General features: G+C 32.4%; 1 pseudogene; it reads left to right on the top strand.

Annotated features, from left to right (window-relative positions):
- The first annotated feature begins 870 nt into the window (after positions 1–870).
- On the top strand, positions 871–6,587 carry LOC120274631 (annotated as a pseudogene).
- The last annotated feature ends 3,204 nt before the right edge of the window (positions 6,588–9,791 follow it).

Genomic DNA, 9,791 nt, shown 5'->3' with positions numbered 1-9,791 from the left:
TGGTCTTCTATTTCTTGCTCTAGCATAAATAGATACCTCATGTAGATTATAGAATGCATCTTCTATGTTTTTATTGTGCACCTACTTTTGTGTGTTTTCCTTCCAATTTGTGGTGTTATTTCTTTTCACTGTATGCCTCATCTAACTTTTCCTCTAAATTTGCTAATTCTTCCTTGCCAAAGTGGAACAATCAAATTGCTTTGAGGAAAAACTCTGTTTTATAGTTTTTCTTCCTTGACTGAATTTCAATTATACTGAAAGGCCAGAAACCACACACAACATCAATGGATTTTGACCTGAGTAGTCGTAGACTTAGGGAAACGGGCTTGATTGAAATTGAAATTAGAGTTTGCCTTCTCTGTTGTACTCTACAAGGAGAGAATGGCCTTATAAGATATTTTTTTTTTTTTGGTGACTGAGTTCAGTAATTTAACAACTTTTGATTGTTTTCGTTAAAGTTCAAAGAAATAGGATGTGCAATATGACATATGTTTCTTAATTTGGAAAATCATTTTGACTTGGCAAAAATTGAAGCTAATATTTTATTGCTTTGAACCTGCTGAACTTGCCTACACCGTGATATGATGATGCCTCTTTTTCTTGAAAGTGTTTCCCCAACTAACAGTATGATGTAATACACAAGGGATTAGTAATCCAAGCTCTTCTCTCATGGTGAAATGAGTACACTCGCCTTAACTGCGCTAGGAAAGAGTTGGAAATATATGAACGTCTCATATTTGAGTATCTCTAAGTGCTGGTTTCAGTTGCTCGAGTTGGATGGAATTGTTGTCACATACTCTGTTTGACAATGGACACATCTTGGTCATAAGAATCTTCTAGAGTTATGGTCATGCAATAAGTGGAATATTCATGGAGCTGACAGTGTGTAACAGGAGGTGGAAAAATTGGGTGCTCCTTATCATAAGTAGATGTTATGGTAAACAATATTTGCAACTAGAATTGGTTCTGCTGGCAGCAATAAATTACGAAAGTCCTGGAGGCAGCAAAAGAAGCATATTCTTGGTCTGGCTCTACTTTGGAAGAGTTGCTGTGCCATTGTCTCTTGTACTGAGTAACTAAAAACACAGGTGTCTTGATGAAAAATGTTGCACCTAGCTAGCTTGTCTGCTGTGAGAAGGACAACATGCATCATCACTCATGGCATACAAACAGATGCCGTGATGTGACACCTCTTGGCATTCGCGGCATTCTGGTGAAAATCTGGTTTAGTGATCTCTGCTTTCCTGAGTGAAAGATGCTAATTTATGAGGAAAAAGTGAAGTTTGCAGCAGAATCTTGTCTCACTGACTAATATGAAGTTAAAAATCATTGACAGTCTTTTTATAGGGGTGCCATAGAATGATAGGTTGGATCTGTGGTGTACAGAGGGAAATGTGATACTGTGAGGTATTTTTGTTGACATCTCTGAGGCTGTAGCTTGGCAAACTGCACAATTAGGAACCTTCATTTATGCATGAGTGAATAATCATGTTCATGATAATATAGCACATTTTTGTGGAATTTTAGTGCATGTTGTTTTTAGTTAACAGTGACAGATGTTGATACCTTATGCTCTCAGTTCCCATATCCTTGTGTTTATTATGTTATGTTTTATCTCACATGTTCATGGTACAGTTGATTCCTTCACTTATTTTATTTTATAATCCTAAAACTTCTACATGGATTTAATTTGGGAGCTTTGATTGACTTCTTTATGTCAGTCTCCTGATCAAATCTCTCGTGATTTGGCTTTTTCTTTTGTTTCTTATGCCTCAATGTTTTCTGTTTTGTGGAACCCATATTCCTTTATGCTATTGAATACTTTGTTATGAGCATTATGGATTTGATATGGCTTTTTCTTTAGAGTAAACAAAGCAAGAGTCTTTTGGTGACAACCACTTTCGAATGTTAATTTCTGTTCTATAGTATTTGAAATGGCGTGGTGCCTAATTTATATTTTTAAAAGTAATTCTTTGCATGCTTAAAACATGAATCATTATTACTTTGCCATTTTCAGTTAATTTTATTTGCATCACACTAGTAACAATCAGATAGTCAATTACTTTTTGTCTTCCCTGATGTTGCTGCTGCAATAATAATCAACCAATCATTTTGTTTGTGTAACTATCAAATGACAGGTGCGGTAGAGCTTGCTGCTGTTGAGCGCCTCATATAGCTCTGTTGAATCAAGTGTCAAGAAAGGTGCCATATTTCCCCTTGTCAGTGTTACAACATCCTTTGTTGCCGAGGAAGATGCTGTGTCTAAAACAGTTACTGAAGAAGCTGAGATTGGAGCATATGAAAGCTCTTTTTCTGAGGAGAATGAATTGAAAGAATTGATTCATCATGATGGTATTTCAGTGATAAAGAATTGAATACTTATATAATGTTTTTCAATATCTATTTAGTCAAGCTTATGAAAAAATGTGGAAGCTAATTAGGTAAGTTGTGCAACAAAATGCTGATCTGTCTATTTGTTGCCATTGACTATCAGATCATGAGAAACAAGTTCATGGCTCATCTTTAAGCTATAATAATGCCGCAAGAATCATCAAATCAGAAAATGAATACAAATATATTCCATCAGTTACATCAGCATTGGTGATAGGTGGCATACTTGGTCTTGTTCAAGCTTTCATTCTCATTTTAGGAGCAAAACCACTCTTGAACTTTATGGGTGTAAAAGCGGTAAGTAGACATTACTAAATTATTCTATTAAATGGTTCCATTCATGATTTCCACTTCTTTGTTTATTACCGTATGAGTGGTTTTTATCATCACATTCACTACCTTAAATGCAGACAACTTGATTCTTGTTCACTAATCAGAAGTCGATGTTTCCACTTGTCTATCAAAAAGTTAAATTAAGTCCTTTGTCTAACAATCTCTTGTTCAGAAAGGGTAACTTTTAAGCCGTTTAGAGTATCAGTGTAGAAGAGCTTACTGCATCTATGGTCTTATTAGGAGCATACGCTTATCCCATCATTTAGAAATGATATGGATACATTTATCATGCCCATTAGAACGGGGTCAGAGGGATCAAAAACCGCTAATTCGTATAGAGCCATCGAGCCAGCCCAACCAGAAACTAGAGCTGTATGCATTATATGGATAAAAAGTATTTGACCGGGATCATTCAATACGACAGTATAGTGAATGAATTGAAAGAAGTACAAGGAAGTGTCCTACATACTCTGGTTGTCTTTAAGAATTACGAATGGTAATTTCTTTCTGATGCCTTTAAAGCACCCTTGATTCTTATGTGGTTATGGTCTTGAAACTTGTTGTTTTCATCTTTATGTTTGCTATGATGTTTCCATACTGTATCAGAACTGCTAGCCAACATATGATGGAAAACTTTTACTTGCAACAGGACTCACCTATGCTCACTCCAGCATCCCAATACTTGACGCTGAGGTCTCTTGGGGCTCCTGCTGTTCTGTTGTCATTAGCCATGCAAGGGGTCTTTCGAGGATTTAAAGACACGAAAACCCCTCTTTATGCTACTGGTAAGAAATTAGAAAACAATGCCAATATTCACTCACATGTTCACTCAAAAGCTTGTTGTACTTGTATCATTCAATTCTCGCTTCCCTAGTTTTGAACATGTTTGTACTTGGGAAATTTTATTTATCTTGATTCAGTTTTATAATATATGCTCAGGGGATTATCTCAATTGTTATGCATATAGTGATAGTGCATTTGAGATAAACATTGTTTCTTTTCATGCTTGAAAGAGCCCTTTTCAAATGATGGCCTCTGACATTATTATAAAATGATAATCCAGACCTTGCTTCTTGAACTTGAAAAAGTACACATTTGAGCATGTATGTAAATTCAGGCAACACGATTTCACCATAGTATTGCATCTTAATATTTTATCCTAACACTTGAGAATGAAGTCAGAATATGTCCAGGAATATATGATCTGTGCAAGACAAAAGAAAAGATTTTGATTTAAAAGATTTTCCTTTATGTGGTTAAGGTCATCCATAAACTCTGAGATCAGCATTGAATAAACGCTGTAGTTTGAAACTTTGAATGTTTCGCATAGCCTACCTACGGTCAACATGTTTGGTATGATCCTGATTGTTCACCTGTGATTTCATTTTCTATGGGCATCATCATTAGAGGCCCTCATCAATCTCTGCTTTCCTAGTGTCATTGATAATTCTACCAAAGTTTATTTGAAACCAGCATCACCTCTTTTTCATACATTTGAGTTATTTTAGCAGTTGGTATCAGTTTACTGTGCTGCATGAGCCTTATTACTATTCCAGCCAAGTCATCTGTTCTTTAAGTAGAAAAATGTTGTTTATGTTTTATCTGGAGCATCTAGTTCCCTTGAATTGAAACATTTTAGGTATGCAGCACCGACTCTCCATTTCAGTTCATCATTTTAAAATAAAATTTTTTAGACTATAGTTTTCGTCATCTATATCTGTTTCAGTATATGATAAAGCCAATTAAGAATGTTTTTACTGTTAAGTTATTGAACTTCAGCACTTCAGGATCATCAAAAACTCAATAGATCTAGAAATGTTAGCTACAAACACTTGGGTTACTATTTTCCCAAATTCCATAATTGTCTTGTGTCAAGAACATTTTCTGGAAAACCATGAAGGGATTGATATTAAGCTTAAAATTGGCTTCTGAAATTCATATAAAGTTTTATCTTCCACCTCCATGGCATGCCTTATCCTTGATTGAATTAAAGTTGCACCTTGTTGATGATGATAGTGTTGCAATGTTCTGAAGCATGTGGAAGTGCAAGCATCACCGTGTGCTCTGGTTAAGTTTTCTATATAATATGTTTCTAATAACTCTAATATTTTCACTTGTGGCCATAAATATTATGATAACAGAAGTGACACAAATCCAGCTAAATATCTGCTTCAGTTTGCAATATAAAACTATTGACCAATATTATTTCCTGGTATTGCTGTGGAAGAACCTTTAAGTGAATGGGAAGGCTTATCCAAATCTTTTGCAACCATTCATGAATATGGTAATCTCAAATTTGAGAACTCTGAACTGCCATCATATCTGGACTGATAATGATATCATTTAACTCAAACATAGTGTTCAAGGACAGTGGGAACCTTCCTTGATTCCATACTATTTCTTTTGCCTCGATTATTTCACCAATATTTCTCATAAAAGAGGAGTTTCTCTATACTATTTTTCTCATATATAGTGCCTATTTTTGTATTACTTGATCTCCTATTTTTGTTGTCTTCTAAATTGGATTTTGATATTTATCTTAACTGCCATCTTCTTACCAATTTAGTGGCTGGAGATGCAACAAACATAATTTTAGACCCAATCTTTATGTTTGTGTTCGGCTTGGGTGTCAGTGGTGCGGCAATAGCACATGTTATTTCTCAGTAAGTACTATAGAATCTCGCCTAAATTAATCAACCTTTTCTTTCCCTTGAGTTTGCTCATATGTGTGTCAATGATGGAAGGATGCGTACCATACATCTTCTGGTATTAATTGTTTGGTGTATAACAGAACTTGGTATATAATGCAGATACCTCATTTCGGTGATACTGCTGTGGCAACTATTGCAGAAAAAGTCGATCAGCCCTTACCTCCCAGTTTTAAAGACTCCACAGTTCAGCCGATTCTTGAAAACGGTAAATACTTCTTGGTTGATATCTCGTTACTAAAATCAAAAACTTAAAGTTTCATTCTTTTAATATTACTTAAACTAGTGTTTCTTTTCTTTAGGACGCTCCACTCACTTTAATAGCATTTGACAAAGCCATGGTCTTCTAAAACTACAATTTGTTTCAGGGTTTCTGTTACTAGCTCGAGTCATAGCTGTAACATTTTGTGTAACTCTCTATCTGCATCAATGGCTGCTCGCCAAGGATCAATTCCTATGGCTGCTTTCCAGATTTGCTTACAGGTCTGGCTGTGCTTCATCCCTTCTTGCTGATGGACTTGTTGTTGCTGGACAGGTTACAAAAATAATAATACATCTTGTAGAGCCCTGATAATTATAAATTGATATAGAACATCACCAGAAATAATGCACGAATTAAATGTGATTTTGTGAATAGGCAATCCTTGCAAGCTCTTTTGCTAGAAAAAATCACAGTAAGGCAATGACTGCCGCATCCCGGGTACTACAGGTATTCAATGGTTTGCATAATCTCTAAATACTTCAATGCATTGTGATAATTATTACGGATGCTTCTCATAATTCTTTTTACAGTTTGGAGTTATTCTTGGGTTAGGCCTAACTGTAGTCCTTGTGATTGGTTTGCAATTTGGATCAAGATTATTTACTAAAGATGCCAGTGTACTTCACCTGATTCATATAGGAATCCCGGTACAATGTTAATATACACATCCATTTTTTTCTGCATTTGTTTTAAAAGAGTGAAATAATGTCATGCAACTCTTCTCTAACACTTTGTTTTGCTTTTTATTGTTCTTCCAGTTTGTTGCTCTTACTCAGCCGATTAATGCATTGGCATTTGTTTTCGATGGCATTAACTTCGGAGCATCTGATTATGCTTATTCTGCTTATTCCATGGCAAGTAAAAATAGATCAATTTCTAACAAACATATATAACATCATGCTGACTTGATTTTTTTATTTATCTCAGATCACAGTGGCGGTAGTAGCATCATTGTCTTGTTACTCCCTCCTCAAGTTATGGTTTTATCGGAATCTGGGTTGCCTTGTCAATCTACATGAGCTTTGCGGATGTTCGCTGGGGTTTTGAGGTAATGTTGCAGCTTCATTAATTTAAATTGTTGTTTAAAAACTTTTCATATTAATTACTTTTGAACCTCGTCATTCGGCCTCACTACCACTAATCCTTCAGTCAACTTCCAATTTTGTCAATTGAATCATTTGTGTTTCTGGATTTACATTGTGCTTGGCAAAATTGTAAGGTAATTTTGACAAAAATTTTACTCAACTTTATCAATGGCCATGGATGAGGACTTCAACTATAGCCGATCATATCATTATACAGAATCAGTGATCATTCAGTAACTTTTCAGTATAAATAGCAATTTACTTCTCTATCAACAACCAACATATATCATCGATAAATTGCTCATAGTTCCCCAAACTGTAATACTCTATGTTTTTGCAGACATGATAATTGTGATTGTGCTACATCGGTTAGTTAACTCTAATACGTCCTCTTGATACTATTTTAGACGCTAACTGAACACATATTATCTTGAGCTCATTTCAGTCCGAAAGCTTAAGCTAATGTAAACTATTGATCAGTCTAATACGACATTTGTATGAAATATTTCTGAATGTAAATTTGCATTATATATGTCTCAGAATCGGGACTGCGACCGGGCCATGGACATTCCTTCGGAGTTTAACATAGTTAAATGTATCTATTCGAATGTTCGGAGAATGTGAAACTTCAATGCATGTATTTATTGACGCCACGGAGTATACTTTAGTTTTGCTCGGAGGAAAGAATTGAATAGAGAATTCTGACAGAGATACACAGAAAAGATGTATGTTTATCTGAAAAATGAAGGTAAAATGTAAAGTGATTTGGCCATGTATATGATTATGTTGTAATTCTAATTTTATTCAAATGAAGTTATTAACATTAAAGAACAAAAAATATTTATAGATTTTTATGTTTGCGGGTTTAATGTATTACCATGGTAATGAGGTCATTGAGGTGTGGAACGGTATGCTGTTCCAGGAATATAATATGGTTATTGGTCTATGTTTGGTTAAGAACTTATATTACTGATGATAATTTATTATTATATTTAGTTGATCACACTAATCAATATGGTAAAGTTCATAATTTCTTTGAACCACAAATTTTTATCAAAATAAAAATAAAAATGGAGAACGTAATAACTTACAAAATGAAAATATTGGTAGTCAAAGATACACTTATTATGACCGTAATACTTTATTCTATGTGACAAAGGCGACAAGAAGCGCCACTCCACAATAGAATGTCAAGAGAAAGACAAGTACAGAGGTGCACCAGGGTGGCATAATTATTTTACTCAATTTGAATCATAATTTATTTTTCCTTTGGTTAGCCTAAATTTTTTTATTAAATTTATTGTTTTTTTAGTTAAGTTAAATGTTGTTATTTTGTAAGTGAACTTTAAATAAAGTGACCTATATCATTTTTATAACTACTTTTTTTTTAAAAAAAAAATCTCAACCCCTTTTAAATTTATAATTATGCAAAATCTTCAAATTAAATTTGAACACAATGAAATGAAGGAAAAGTTTTATCATTAATATTATTCTAGGTTTGTTATTCCTTTAACGTATAGAGGTATATTGTATAAATTATTTACCAAAATAAGTATTTTTAAATTAATTATTAAATATAAAAAGTACATGCATGTCAGATTGCTTTGCACATATGAGTTATTATAATTTATAATAGTTTAATATATGATATTTTTACATTTATAACCTCATAAATTTTTAAATTAAATTTTTCTTTTCACACCCCTATTTAAATTTTCTTTTGATAGTTACATATTTAACCATAATTTTAAAAGAAATTATTATGGTCAAATATGTAACCACAGTCAAACCTGACAATTGTCAGATTTAGTCAAACCTGCAACCGTAAAAAAATTATTATGGTCAAATCTGTAACCATCAATAACAAGGATAGTCAAACTTGATCAATTGTTAGGATTTATGATGATCAAATCTGTAACCACCAATAATAAGGACAGTCAAACGTAAAATATCATAAGGACTAAAATGTAAAATATTATATAAAAAAACCATAGTAAAATTTAAATAGGGTTGTGAAAAAAAATTTTAATTTAAAAAATTTATGAGGTTGTAAATGTAAAATATCATATATAAAATTATTATAAAATTTAAAAAAAAATTTAATAATAACTCATGTGCAAAAAAGTACCATGCATGGTACTTTTTGTGCATTTTGATAATTAATTTATACTTATTTTAGTAAATAATTTAAAAAATACAATATTTTTTTAAAAAAAAGCCCACGTATAGATAAGGCATAATTTGATGTGTACCAAAAAGAATTATATTCATAAAAAATTCACTACCCACAAAATTTATCAAAAAAAAAAAAAATTCCAAATATTAATTCAAAAGACTACTACTACAACTAAAATAAAAAATGTAGTTTCAAAACTCTATATTTATTTTTAGATTTTTTTTTACATTTTTAATGGTTTAAAATATTACTCGCTTTTTTAATATGTATATCTAAATATATATACGCTATTTATTTGGGCTATTTTCCAATATAATCCTCTTATTATTTTTTTAATTGTTAAAATAACCTCATGTGAAATTTATTCACCAACATGAAATATCACATCAAACCTAGTCATCTTCAAAATGATAAATAGAGTTTTTAAAAATACTAAGATATTGGTTTTTCTCATTAACACCATTCTTTTTTAAAAATCAACACCATTCTTTTTTAAAAATCACAAAAATAAAATATTTTTGTTTTTTTAACAAATTTCAAGTTATTATTGATTTTTAAAAAGTTATATTTCTTCTCAACCGTATTTATTTTGGAAAAATATGTTGTTATTATTATTATTAAAATACAAATTGTTTTGCATGTTTTTTAAAACCTATTTGTGGTTTAAATTGTTTAAAACTATTTGGTTTAGCAACATGTGCTTGAATTAAAGATGATTCCACCTACAGATGGCAGAATCGCAAAAGTTTGCATAAGAGAAATTCGAGAAAATGATCGTATCTGTAAAGCTAAAGAAATTGAGGGACGAAATGTATTTTCAAACTCTAGTAGCAAGC

Source organism: Dioscorea cayenensis, chromosome 13 (assembly GCF_009730915.1).
Source record: "Dioscorea cayenensis subsp. rotundata cultivar TDr96_F1 chromosome 13, TDr96_F1_v2_PseudoChromosome.rev07_lg8_w22 25.fasta, whole genome shotgun sequence".
NCBI classification, from domain to species: Eukaryota; Viridiplantae; Streptophyta; class Magnoliopsida; order Dioscoreales; family Dioscoreaceae; genus Dioscorea; species Dioscorea cayenensis.
The sequence above is the reverse complement of the archived record's forward strand: the minus strand, read 5'-3'. Positions and strand labels throughout refer to the sequence as shown.